Source organism: Equus caballus, chromosome 10, assembly GCF_041296265.1.
Source record: "Equus caballus isolate H_3958 breed thoroughbred chromosome 10, TB-T2T, whole genome shotgun sequence".
Taxonomy (NCBI): Eukaryota; Metazoa; Chordata; class Mammalia; order Perissodactyla; family Equidae; genus Equus; species Equus caballus.
Window position 1 is genome coordinate 71606247 of NC_091693.1, and position 15433 is coordinate 71621679.

A 15433-nucleotide genomic window follows, 5' to 3' on the forward strand; every position below is an offset into this window, starting at 1 on the left:
TAGTTATAATGTTATACATTTTAAAATTAATTTATAAATTTAGTTTTAATTATATTTAGACTCTGCATTCATTAGATAATTTTAAATATTTTATAAGAAAAATAAAATTTTAATATATATGAAAATAAATTTAAATTTCAAGTTTTTATACTGTCCTGACTTTTATAAAAATATATTCAAAGCTTGTTCACTTTGAATATAATCAATTTTTAATCTTTTAGATCATGACCATCAATAGAACACAAATAATTAGAAATCTTTGTTAAAAATATACAATTAGTGAGTTTGCTGAAATAAAAAAATTTTGTGGAATAAGTAAATAATACTTCATGCATTATATGTTTCTATTTAATTATTTAGCCAAAAACTTTTGACCCATCAGTAGAAAAATAAGACAAGACATGCATAATAGAAATTAAATTCAGTTTTTTTGTTTTCCGAACTTTTAGTCATATAAAAACCATAGTATTGTCATTTTTTGTTTGTTTCATCATTATGAAGGCATATTTACCAAAGAAGGGAGGTGTAACATTTTACTTGACATGTCATTAGCTCCTTTTTAGCTTTTAAATATTTGACATGTAGTATGTAGGCTTCCATTTGTATTCTTGTCCTGGGCCTCATAACATTTAGGGACTGACCTGGAGGGCTAAATCAAAAGTAAAACCACTTTTAAATGAAGATATAATTTCAGGTAAATATTAGTGGTATAGAGAAAATTGCAGTCGGTCACGTGAAATGATGTGATGTGATGATGCGATGGGATGACATAACGTAAAGTGATCTGACTTGATATTACATGACGTGACGTGATGTGATAAAGAATGACCGGTTAGGGCAGGCCATATTTTAAACAGAAAACTAGTTCCTCAAGAGAAAGAAAGCTTAGACAAAACTGCTTGACCAAAAGGAGCCACAAGAAAGAAGATTCAGTCAATACTAACGATAATAATCCGTCTTCTTCACTGGATTTCTATTTTAGGATTTTTTTCTTTTTTTAGGAAAAAAAATAGCACCAGATTTCAAATCCTGATACATGGTGAGAAGCCTTCCTTCTTCCTTTTCTGGGCCTATGTCCATTCACATGTTATAACAACATGAAAGAGTGTTATTTGTCCCTGATGTGTTAGTGGAGGTGGGAATGATAAACTCTAAGGATAAAAAGGCATCTCACCGCAAATAAAAGCATACAAAATGGTTTAGTATAATAGAAAAATCTAGAAATACTCGAAGTTGGGGCCATTGGTAATGCCTTTTGCTATTCAAATATATGACATAGGTGAGACTTTGTGAGCTGTTTAGAAATTTTGTCTAAATTTAATCTGAACAATTAAGAGAAGTAAAAGGGAGGCCAGCATTGTAGGTAGGCAATAAAGAGCTGTGCAAAAGTTATCAAAAGAATGTATAGCTTTCCACTTGGAGAATCCAAAGGATGTAGTGGGTATAGCACACACTCTGGAGTCACACAGACGCCAATCCAAGACCTGGCTGTACAAATTACATGCCACGTTACCTTTATTAAAATCCATAACCTCTCTGCATCCGCTTTTCATCATCTTTAAAATGGGCCTAATAAGACCCACCTCCAAGCTCGGTCTTAAAGACATACTGTTCAATATCTCTTGGCACTTAGCAGGAATGGTAAGTAACAAATGACAGTGTATATATATTATTTTAAAAATCTAACTTTGGAAAAAAATTTAAAGAAATTAAAATCCATTTTTTATAAGAATGAGTCTTATTTTCCATTTTTAAAAAATGAGGGGAGTTCTAAATTTCATTTCCTAAGAAGCTTTACTAATTACTGTTAATTTATTGTCCTTATTGGAAATTTGAAAGCAGTGGCAAAACTATCCCTTTTGCTAAGTTACTTAAATTAAAAGCCATAATACCAAGATGTACCTTAAAGGACATAAGAAAATCCCCAATTTCCTATTTGTTTTTTTTCAGTGAGAAAAAGGTCTTTGCCTAATTTGTTTCAGCAAACTAATCAGAATATTTCTGTCTCAGTGAGTTAATTATTTTATGTTCATTAATCCATGCTTCAATATTATTAACATCCCATTATATTAACAGATTCATTATGTTACTTTTTATAACCTTTATGCTTGAAGATTCCTTTGAAATAACTATGTCTCCAATGGGAAGCTAGCACAGCATGGACGTTACTAAAACTAAGGATGCAGATGTGTTTTGAAGCGTCTTATTTTGAGTCAGTGTGATAGTTGCAGCTTTTGCCTAAATCTTCATGTAGGATGTTTCTGATTTCATTCTTCACTTTATTTAAAAAAATGAGTTTAATAGCTTTTAGGAATGCATTCTGGATCTTCTTTTGGTGAGAGAAAACCAGAGAATCTATATATAAATGGGATATTTAAATTGTCCATCTGCTTGGAATAATTCTCGCATATTTCATGAGAATGTTTCTGTGTGAGAAGGCAACACCATCTCCCTAGAAAGATATGGTTATGTAATAGATTTCAAAAATAGCTATAGTTCTTTTGAATTCTAGTACGCTACACCCATCAAGAGGTGGGGTGTGTTTCTCTGCCCCTTGAATTAGGGCTAGACTTGTCACGTGCTTTAACCAGGAAAATATGGTGGCAGGGATGTTGAGTGACTTCTAACCCTGGGTCTGCAGAGGCTTTGCGTGCTTCTGCTCTCCCTCTTGGAACTCCTCCATCATCTAAAAAAATACAGAAAATCATAAAGAATAATCTAAAGATCATCCATTTTCCTCCCTCTCAATTAGTGATATTACTTTTTGTCGGATATGCCAGGCACTTTTAAAGAACATAAAGCTTACGAATGAAGACAAATTCTCTAACTTTCCCAACATAACATTCCCATTACCAATCGTTAGCACTCCATCACCATAGCAGATGCTAAGAATTTGGATCCAATTTTCCAGTTATCTATCACCTATCTATTTATCCATCCATTCATCCATCTATCTATCTAGATATATGCAGGCATATATATACACATAAATAAGTATATGTGTATGTATGTACACACACATACATATATACACATATATGCATGGCACAAATACTTTATATACCTGTGTGATCATTAAACAATATATATGCTATTTTGGGCTGACGATTACTCTTTTATTTGCATAGATGGTTTTTCCTCTGCATATCAATTTCCACCTCTTCTTTCTCCTCAACTGTATTTTTCTGAAGTATATTCTCAGTGATATCTTGAGATCTAGTTCAGCTTTTTCAACCACGTCATAGTATATGTTGTTTGACTTGCTTAACATTTTATTCATTCATTCCTCTTATTTAGGTGCTCTTAGAATGTGTCTAGTTTTTGAAGTTGTAATATGCAGTAATAGACATCGTTGACTGTTTAATTTTCACATTTTAAAGAATATCTCTAGGTGCATACCCAGAAATGATTTTGCTTATTCAAAGGGTGTGGTGGATATCTATCCTTCGTTACTGTCCCAAATCTGTTGAACACTTCATTCACATTTCAGCATGCTTCGCAACTGTGAACCCTGACTCTCCAACATCGAATAAGGAAAAAAATTCTCAACCTCCCTTTCTGATAGGACGCAGACTTTGAAATTAGATTCCACCCATCAGACATTGCCTGTTATCTAGAAGACAGCTATTTTAGAAAACAAGACAAGCACAGGGCATGTGCTTTGCTGGCAAGGAGGCAGCGACAGTGTGTTTCAGGGGTTGATGGCATCCATGGCAGCACCACAATATGGCAAGGATGTTGAATCATGGCACTTAATTCAATTGTGACAGCAGCTTCTTATGCAGTGTGGTTTGGGGCATTGCCCCTGTAACATCAGCCTAGAGTGTATCTCTCTGGCTTCTCCACATATCTTTAAGAGTTCCCCAATAGATTTACTTCACGTCTAAGCAAGGTATGAATCTGCGTTTAGACAGGAACTAACATACTAGTGCCACGAACACTTTCAGTTTCACCAGATTCTAGTAAATTGCTCCCCAAAGTTACAATACTTCAGCAGTTTATGAGAATAATCTTTCCTATCACTGCTTTAGCATTGTAGATTTTAATAATTTTTTCAAAACCAAGTAAATATTGTATTCTATTTTTATTTTAATTTGCATTTTCCTAACTATCAATGAGATTGAGTATAGTTTCATGTGTTTACTGAGTATTCACATTTCTTTTTCGGTAAAGTGATTGTTCATATACTTTACCAGTTTTTTCTATTGAGCTTATATAAATTTATTAATGATATTCATAAAATATCATGAATCGATAAATATGTAAAACCATATATGTGTGTATATTTGTGTATATATAAGATTGTATATGTGTATATAGAGAGATATAAAATATTCTCGCCTCTGTTCTTTGCATCTTAAGTTTGTTAATGCCACCTTTTACAGAATGTTTTGTTGTTTAATAAATATATCTTGTCAAATTTGTTGAGCTTTACCTTTAGGAATTTTTTTTTCAAAATTTAAGTTTATCCCCTGTTTAAGAAATGTACTTCTAACCTGAGATTATGAAATATTCTTTTTCTGTATTTTCTTCTTATAGTTTGAAAATTTTGTTTTCACATTGAACCTTTGAAGTATTTGAAGCATATTTTGTGTATGGTGTGAGATTAGGATATAATTTTATATTTCCCATATGGGTAGCCAATATCAAGAATTGAGGGTCTGATATTTTACCCTATAAGCAAGGTAAAATGTTAGCCTGCTTCTCATTTATGGATGCTGGTAGAAGATATGAAATTCCTGGCTCAATAATGACAGTTTATTAATCACAGCAATAGCAGTAGCTAGACTGGGAGCATTTTTGTCCTAATTCCCTGAGTCCAAATTCTCACAAGGCAATCTGAAGAGGATAAGACGACCTCTGCACTAGTGCAGTGGCTTGCGTTACAAGAAAAGACCTGAGCTGGGGAACCCAACACTTTCATAAGAAGTGGTAAGAATGCTGCACTTTGCTCTAGAGGAGGACGCTATCTTATCTTCCCAGTCTGACTATGCAAATATCCTACAAAATAAAGTTTGGAACAAAGGACAGTAAGACGGCAGAAACACAAGAGACCTATGGGGACTTGTCTCCCAACAGCCAATTGTCCCAACAATATTTTCATACCAAGACTGTCTCTCTTTTATAAAAAATTACAAAATATGATCAATTTATCTTTTATTGAATTGAAGACTTATGCATGTATCATTGGCTCCCTATTATGTCATATTGATTTTAAGTATAACTAATCCTAGCTCACATTGTTTTAATTGAAATCCCTTGTTTAAACTTTTATATCTGGCAGAAGTCTATTACCCTTTTGTTTTTGTCCCTTTAAAATATTTTTAGTTATTTGTAAACATTTGCTCTTCCATTTTTACTTTAGAATTTGTTTTTCAAGGTCCTTAAAAAAACCTAATAGGGTTTTTGTTAGAATTACATTAAATGTAGGAATTAATTTGGAGAAAATTTATACTTTTAAAATGATGAGTATTACCATCCATTAAAGGGATGCCTCTATAGTTATTTGGGTCTTCTTTCTTGGTTTCTTAAAATGTTCTGTCTGCCATCTTAATTTGTGAGTTCTATTTATCATATTTAATCTTATTTCATTTTCCCATATTTCTTGCCATCTGTTACATTCATTATAGTCTTTCATCTTAATTTTTTTCACTCTGCTTGAAGTTTAATTCATCTTATTTCCATCTTTTTTGCATTGCTGTCCTCCTATTAGTTTGCACATTAAATCTATTTTTCAAACTATATCTAGAAATAATCTCATATACATAGCCTCTCTATGAATAAGAATTTTTATTTTTAAACAGAGATAAAAATAACTTTTACTAATTTATTGCTCACCATTCTTTCTCATACATTACTACTTCCTCTCAGATTCATTTTTTGTTTGTAGTGGATTATATCCTCTGTTTTTTCTTTAAGATCATTTTTTTAGCCCTGTTTTAGGTTTACAACAAAACTGAGAGGAAGATAGACAGATTTCCCATATACCCCTTGCTCTCGCAAGTGAATAGCTTCACCATTATCAACATCATTCACCAGAATTTTTTTTTTTTAACCAAAGATGAACCTACATTGCCACATCATAATCACTCAAAGTCCACAGTTTACCTTAAGGTTTACTCTTGCTGTTGTACATTCTATGGGTTTGGAGAGAAGTATAGTGAGATATGTCCATCATTATAATATCATGCAGAATATTTTTGCTGCCCTGTAAATCCTTTGTGGTCTGCCTATTTATCTCTCCCTGCTGCTCACAACCACTAGTCATTTTACTGTCACTATATTTTTGCCTTTTTCAGAATGTCATATAGCTGGAATCCTACAGTATGTAGCTTTTCAGACTGGCTTCTTTCACTTAGTAATATGCATTTACATTTCCTCCATGTCTTTTCATGGCTTGATAACTTATTTCTTTTTAGTGCTGAATGGTACTCCATTGTCTGGATGTACCACAGTTCATTTATCCATTCTCTGAAGGACATCTTAGTTGCTTCCAAGTTTTGAATAAATGAATATAGTTGCTATAAATATCCACATGCAGACTTATGTGGACATAAGTTTCCAACTCCTTTGGATAAATACTAAGGGAGTGAGATTGTTGGATCATGAGATAAGAGTATGTTTATCTTTGTAAGAAACCACCCAGCTGTTTTCCCAAGTGGCTATACCATTTTGCATTCCCAGTGGCAATAAATTAAAGTTCCTGTTGGTCCACATTCTTGCCAACATTTGATATTGTCAGTGTTCTGGATCTGAGCCATTCTGGTAGGTGTGTAGTGGTATCTTGTTCTTTTAATTTGCATTTGCCTGATGACATATGATGTAGAGCATCTTTTCATCTCTTATTTGCCATCTGTATATCTTATTTGTTGAGATGTCTGTTAAGGTCTTTGGCTCATTTTTTAATTGGGTTGTTTAATTTCTTATTGTTGAGTTTTAGGTGTTCTTCGTATATTTTGGATAATAGTCCTTTATCATATATGGGTTTTGAAAAAATTTTCTCCCAGTTTGTGGCTTGTCTTCTCTTTGTCTTGATATTGTCTTGGCAGAGCAGAAGTTTTTAATTTCAATAAAGTCTAGCTTATCAATTACTTCTTTCATGGATCATGTCTTTACTGTTGTATCTAAAAAGGCATCACCATGCTTAGGGTCATCTAGATTTTCTTCTATATTATCTACTAGGAGTTTTATAGTTTTACATTTAGGTCTATGATCCATTTTGAGTTAATTTTTGTGAAAAGTATAAGGTCTGTGTCTAGATTCATTTTTTTATATGTGATGTCCAGTTGTGTCAGGATCATTTATTGAAGAGATTATCTTTCTATTTTCTCTTCTGGAGCTCTTAATAAGCACATTTAAATATCTCTTGAGGGGCCGGCCTGGTGGCACAGTGGCAAGGTTTGCACGTTCCACTTCTCGGCGGCCTGGGGTTAGCCAGTGTGGATTCTGGGTGTGGACATGGCACTGCTTGGCACGCCATGCTGTGGTAGGCATCCCATGTATAAAGTAGAGGAAGATGGGCACAGATGTTAGCTCAGGGCCAGGCTTCCTCAGAAAAAAAGAGGAGGACTGGCAGTAGTTAGCTCAGGGCTAATCTTCCTCAAAAAAAAAGTAATAAAATATCTCTTGATTGTTTTTTCCATACTTCTCATTTTGTTTATACTTTTGGCCTCTTTATCTCTTTGTTCTACATTCTAGGTTGATTCCCCAGACCAGTCTTCAAGATACTGATTTACTCTTTTGCTCCCTATATTCTGCCATTCAGTCTCCCTATTGAATTTTTTAAATAATTAAAATTTATATTTTCAAAATATTTAGAAATTGCTGCTACAACAATAAAACAATCTCATTTATTTTCTAGAGGACATAAAATTTTACTTAAAGTCTTTTTCCAGTTGTTATACAAGTCTATTTCCTCAGGTGTAAGTTCTTTATTTTGTTATCTCTCTTTCATGATGTTGGCATGAAACAGATTTCTGACAATTTCATTCTTTGATCTCATCTGGGTAATATATTACTGACTGTGCTGGCAGCTCCCTCTGCTGGCACAGCCTTCTTGTTGTAGGGGAGAATTAAGCTGCTCAGATTTTTGTTTTATAGGTACTGAGACTAGTCTAAATCTAGTACACTAGCAGCTGATCCTCTAGGCTTATATGCCAGCCATTTTTCCATGCAACTATGCAAGTGCATGCTACCTAGAAAACTCCTCTGCTTTTTCATTTCAAGGACATGTATGTACTACTTAACCCAGACCAATCCTTTCATAGTTTCTGCCCAAAGCAATTAGGATGATGTCCAGAAAGTTGATCTGCCTGGACGATCTTGCTTAATTGCGTCAACCAAGTGCATTCTTATTGCTGTTTCTATAAGGTTGAGCTTCCTTGATACTGCTTCCATGAAAAACAAATTAAAATGTAGTTTTCTCTCTACACAACCTCATGTGTCTCAGTATGCTATTTCTCTCTTCAATCTCATCTTGACCACTTTCATCAGATATTTTCTACAATTTCTCATCTTTGAGATTCCCTCATTAGTTTTAGCACTGAAGAGGAAGAATGTAGAATATGTTCAATCTTAATTCTAACTATATTGGACAATTATACTATTCAATGCCTTGGTTTTCTTTTCTTTAAAATGGGAATAATATTAGTACTTTGTACATACCTCATAAAGTAGTTGTGAGAATTAAATGAGCAAATGCCTATAAAAGTTATAACATAACTTGATGTGTAATAAAGGTTTGTGATGATGAAGGAGATTTTTTTTAGTAAACAATGAACTGTGAGTTTAAAATTTAAAAATAATAAATTAGTTTCTAAAATTATCTGTAAAATATTAATTATTTGGAATGTTTCAACTTGTTTTGCATTTTGTGTTTTTTTCAATTTTTATGCAAGGAGCAGAATCATTTTTATAATTAGGGAAAAGTAAAAAACTATAAAAAAACTAAAATTTATTTAATTAAGTTAAATTTGTTTGAATTCAAAGGACTTCCATACTCTATTTGCTACTAGTTCAGTTTGCTATACAGATTTTATTTTATTAGAAAGAAAGTTTGTGATTTTTCTTCCTCCTATGTGCTATGTTATGCACACAATTTAATAAGTGTAATAATTTTTAAAATGAAGAAATTTACACCAGTACTACTGCCATGATAAAATTACAACTCATAGTCCTTAAATCATAATCATGCTTTTTATAGAATCTTCAAAATTCAACTTAGCCGTGACCTAGTCCAGATCTTCCTCGTAGCCCCTGAATCCCTTCCATCATTTTCCCTAACAGATTATGACTTAAAAATCTATTCCTGTGACGTTCTCCCCCCAAATCGGAGCCACTAGAGAATGGGAAGCATCTTATTCACACTGGCACCCCAGTTTCTGGTAAAAGCATGCCAAAACCGTGCTCAGAAAAAAAAAGTATGCTACATTGAACTGCATATTAAATTTGAATTAAAAAAGTATGATGGCTAACATACATATTTCACCTCATTTAGTCTAAAAACTTATCATGGTAATAGTTGTATGACCTTCTTTCATGAGAAAATACTCTCTCACACTTCGCCATCCACTGTTGTAGAATTCGTAGTCATCATATGTGTTAACAATTATGAATATATGGTTAATCTTTGTTAATCAACAAGCTCTCATGTTAATCATTGCCCGAAGGTAATGAACTGCTCTTTTCAAATGAATTGCTTGAAAAGGCAAAAAATTAAAATAAAAGCAATTTAAAAATCATAATTCTTTGTAAATGTATAAACTAATAGGAATAAATATAAAGCTACTTGGGGCATGAAATAAACTCATCAACTTTATAAGCTAACATTTATTCTCCTGTGGTATCAGCTTCATCTCACAGATATTTATTAATACTTGAGTGATTAGTAATACATATATGGGTAAGCCTTAGGTTGCTTTATATAATCTGTAGCTAGTTCTTCAAGTGAACAGGATAAAAATGCTCCCAATAACCCATTTGAGGGAAACACGGCTTTCCAGTAAATCAACAGAGAGAGGAACAGGCAGGAAAATAGTTACAGGAGCTGTAGGATAATTGGCTTATTTTGATAGCTTGAGTAAATCCTGGGTATCTAGATTGAAACCCAGAAAGCATATTTCTGAGGAGTAATTGGCATAGGAACATTTTAATAACATTCTCAAAATTCTATTGTTACTCATACTAACACAATAAGATTAGTATTTTCTATTTCTTGAATTTAATGTGTTTAATCCTGATGAAGGAGTGAAATTTCACAATAAGAGGAAAAATCTGAAGACTACATTCATACGTATAGCTTAATATTATTAAATTAATAGGTATTTTAGAAACCCATCTTGTCCTGGCCATCAATGATTGTAAGCATCTCCTCCATACTGGCCTGGGAAGATGGTAAATCAACTTTTAAGGAATCAAGCTTTGCTTCCACCAAAAGAAACCACTTAATTTTTGAGCATTTTAAACTGTTAAAATCTTTTCCCTTTTATTGTCAAAATTTGCCTTCTTAAAAGTTCTATCTATTGACCTCTGTTCTTCTCTAGGAACCTCTGAGTCTGCTTTCTCCCACCTTAATTCTCTTATTTTAAAAAATAGCTTTTATATTCTTTTATGTCCTCTCTTTTCAAAACCGTACTTTTTAAATTATAACTTCTAAACACTTAATCAATCTGAGTCACCCTCATCTATTTTGTACATACATACACACAAAATTCTCACCCAATTTATCAGTGTGGCTTGGAAGAAATGTGAACCTGATCTAGCTGTAATTTTTAAAGCAAATAAGGAAAAAAAATCCCTTACCTATCTAAGCTCATGGTTATTGGATTTTTCACTATAATTTAAAATATGTCATATAAAGGACTTTGCAATTTTCAAATCTGTATCTTTAGTAGGTTGATTCTCAATACATGGCAAATTAAAATAGCTGACCTCGGTTGTAACCCAAGGCTTACAATGTGTCACTTTTATAGTGTCTTAGAGTCTAAGTGGTAAATTAAGTGATTTATTCCTCCATTTCTCTCTGTCTCTTTCTCTCTCTTTTTTTGGTAAAACTGAAAAGTTTGAAGCAGAATTTTGACTACTTTTAAGCTAGGATCTTATGTGTGAAATGTAGTGCGAATAAACCTAACGGTTTTAAAATCACCCATGACACCCTTACACCTTTGCTGAAACAAACTGTTTCTAGCCATTGTAAACAATTAAAGTTCTTGCCCTGCAGATATTGTCTCCTCATGCCTTCCTTTAACAGGCACCCAATTTTCACATGTTCTCTGTCCTCTTTCCCTTCAGCAAAAGCTAGTTTCAACACAAAACATCACACTCTTTATATTGAGGTTGTGAGAAGGCTTCACCAACATCCTTTTAATCGCTAGGTGATTTTAATGCACATTAAATATTGAAAAACACTGCTCTAAACTCCTTTCCCAAAAATGCTTCTCTCTTTGTAGGCTCTGGTCTCTTCCTTGACAGTATTTCTGAGTAAAAACTCTCATGTTTCTTTTACTTACTACAAAAATCCCTCTTATTACCCTGGTAACCTACTACCTGAGTATATCATTGCTCATCGACTTTTCCCCACCAGATGTTTTGATAGAGTTGCTCTATATAGGGTATTTCCACGAAGGCTTTAACCTTTGACCTCTTTAATCCTTGCCACTTCCCAATTCCAAAATGAATTCCAAAATTTCATGTAATTTTGTAGGCCTTGGCCCTCCTTTCTTATTCAACTCATTCTACTACAGCAGACACAGCTGGCTGTCCACCTAGTGTCCTGTTCCTCATTCTTCCTTGATAACAGAAATCTTATTTCATAGAGAAGTCCAGTCTCTTTTCAAAGAAAGTTGACCTCATGCCCAAATTTGGCAGTAGATCTTAGTTAATCTAAGTTCATATGGTAGTTCTATTCTGCTTCTTCTAGAAGCAATGGGCATATGACCCAATTCTGGCCAAAAAGAAATGTGTGGATTCAAGAATCACTTCTTTCACTCTTTAAAAGATGTCCTCTGGACATTTGCCCCTGATTATTGATGTTTTCTGATATTAAACTACTATAATCATCTTGAAATCGAGAGAAGAGCTAGTCTCTCAAAAGTGTAGTCAATAGACTGCAGATAAAGAGACATGAAGCAATCTGGGGTCTTGAGGCGAAAACCAATATGTTTTCTTTTGTTCTTAACCATTTTAGAAAGTGGATTTTTCACATCTTATAGGACCTTATCATACCTTGATTTGTATCATGGTTTTCTGTATAACTCTCTTCTATCCTTTATTAAATTGTAAGCTATTTAAGGACAGTATCCGAATCGTATTGACATTTGCATACCTTTTAGTATATAGCACAGTGTCTCAGACAAAACACATTTTCAGTACGTGCTTGTTGGTTAAACAAATGAGTCTTCCTCTGCTTCTGAGTGTATATTCTCAGCACGTAGTAAGCTTTTCCAGGTTTTTCTTAATTTTAAGGTTTAAGTGTTTTAATGCCAAATAGCATGATGAACTATACCTTTGACTACAGCTCTACTTTGAGTGAACAAGATAAAGCACCCATTTCCAATACTGAAACCCAAATAAGCTTAGACATAATCTTTTAATTATGAAAAATAACTAAGAAGACATAAAAGTGTTATATTTCAGGGGGAAAAAAGAGCTGCCTAAGTATGCAGGGTATTTCTTATGGTGAAAAATTTCAAAATTGCAATTAACTCATATTTGGCACAAAGAAAACGTGTGACGTTTCACAATGTTTCCATATTTTCTCTTCTATGTCTAGCCCATGGTTATAGACACAACACCAAATCAGAAAATCATGCATCTAAGAAAGGACAATGAGAAATTTTTTTCTATTACCATTGGCTAATTTTATTAATCTACTCAGAGGCATGTGCATATTTGAGATAACATACTCTGCAAGTCTCAATGCTTCAGAAGCATTCATTTTGGTAATTCAGGTCTAATTACATAATTATTAAATTTAATGCTGGGTTTAGAAACACTGGTAAGTAACAATACCTACATTTTTCTAAAGCATTACTTTCGCTCCTGGGGAATGAAAAGTGACAGATTAAAATCTCTTCATGCACATTTCCCTGTAAGCCATATGAGCATTTGGTTTGATATGAGGAGAGCTGCTGGGCTGTTTTAAGTCTCTCAATGTTTGGGGCCACCTGTCAGCCAATCCCAATTAGAGCAGTGCCTGATTAAACTGCTCTCTCTAGAACCATTCGGACAACTTCATTAGTGCTTCTGTTTGTGACAGTAGAGCAAGCTGCATTGCAGCAAGTCTTGACAGCTTAGAGAGAGCCCATTTGGGCACATAGGACATAGGACTCAAAACTGTGCACAGTTGCAAAGTTTTGATTGCATGAATTATACATGAGGGATGACCAGCCATTTGTGCTCAATGCTGTTAGCCAATCAGCACAGGTGCAGAAGAGAAAGTAGATTAGGGGAGAGGAAATCATCATAACTCAGGAAAGCACTACCAACTCAATGCATGACACTGTAAATCTTGGCCAAGTGGAATACACAGCTTCTCAAAATTTCTCAGGAAGACTAGGAATTGAAATAAACAGACAGAGGAGAGTAAGAAAGGAGAAAGAAATCTGCAAGACTCTGCTCGCAAATTACTGCATACCTCAAGGGGTTGTATATGGTGAAAGTAGGCAGAGCGTCTGAAAGCTTGCCACGTCACTGTTGAAGACAAGTCTCCTCTTTGCACCCATTGTTTCTCTATTCTGTCATGGGTTCACTTTATTAAAGCATGAGATTTTTGCTTTCTTCTTTTTATGTCCACTTTAGTTGACTACAAAGAATTTCAAATTTTTAAGAGAGAGAGAAGCAACGATGTTTGTACATGACTCAGATGGTTTGTAGATTATTTTTGATGGCAAAAGGAAAATCTTTGGTTAGTGTTAATAACTCCACTACTATTTGCATCTGGATTTTTTAAATACAAAATTTAATAGGGCTGGGAAATTAATTTTGATAAAATATGTAGTATAAATTGTAAAGAAAAGAATCATAACAAAAAGAAGAGGTTTTTCTTCTCTCTTGTCTCCTATCCTTTATTTAGTTAAGGATAGAAGAAATGCTGCTCATCTTTCTACCCTTTTATTATTTAATGCTTGCTTTTATATCAAATCCTATCGCCTTCTGGGTTAAGAAGCACATTACATGAGACCGTAAGATAATTGAGATCTACTTAATAAAGCACATCTAGTTTCTTACCAACAGGGGCAACAATGAGGTTGTTCACAGAGAAGACTGTTTCAGGGTCACCGTAGAACAAATACACAAAGCTACCAGCTTAAGGACAAGAAGAAGCAGAGGAGGCCAGCAGGAGAAAATTGTTTATTTGTCAGGATTGACAGTTTGCTTTATGGTGGACCCACCTCCTCTTTGAAGCAATCCCCATTCAGTTTATTGTGTATTGGTATACAATGGGGTCAGGCACAGCAAATCAATTCTGATGTGATTGCATTTTAGCTGTAGTCATATTTCTCCTGGAAATCTTGCCAGAATCAGCTATTCATTTCACAGGAACATTGATTCCCCTATCTTTCCTCTCTGACTTTATTCCATCTTTGATTCAGCATGGTTCCTCCTTTAAGGAAAATTATGTAGGTCCCAAACAATCTCCCCAAAGGGTGTCTACAACCACACAGAACATAGTAAATCCTTCTCATTGAGTGACTACACAGATAAAATTCCATTTCAACAAGTGCTATTTTAAAAGGTTTCTAATAAAGTGATTATTATATGCCAGTAGATGGGTCGTGGTAATGATGTTTTGCTCCCATCTTTATAACCATGTCTTTATCATAAAAAAATACTTTCTAACAGTTAAAACTCTGTTTAACATTGTTTCCTAAGCCCTCTTCCCCTATCAACTAGGACAACACTTTCTAGATAGCATTTGATGGCAGACTATTTCCTAACCAGGAAGAAAAATATAAAGAGCCTTAGGCTGACAGTCTTTGTCAATGGAGAGCACTGGCATTAGAAAGTTCAAGTTGCTGATGCCTCCTTGTTTTACTTATTTCCTTTTCTGTCTAAGCCTCAGCTCCAATTTCCCCATTTCCTGTTTGGGATATATTCCTGAGTTTGAGTGTACCTTTGAAAGACATACACATGCTCACACTCACACACACACACACACACACACACATATGTACCTTTATTTAATTGCTTTGACCACTGCATAGTATTATTTAGTGGCTGCCCAACCTAAGGGGGATAGTTAATTTTGTCCTTATGCTGTCTTTACATTAGCCCATGGGTCTACTGCTATGATTAATGTGGCGTTTTCCCCTTTTGTGTGAAGGAATGGGCAAATAGGTAAGAGAAAAAAGGCACACCTAAAATCTCTTCCTGCTCAGTCTCCCTTTCCTGGTATTTAGTTCCTTTTTACTCTAAGCTGCCAATTATTCCTTCC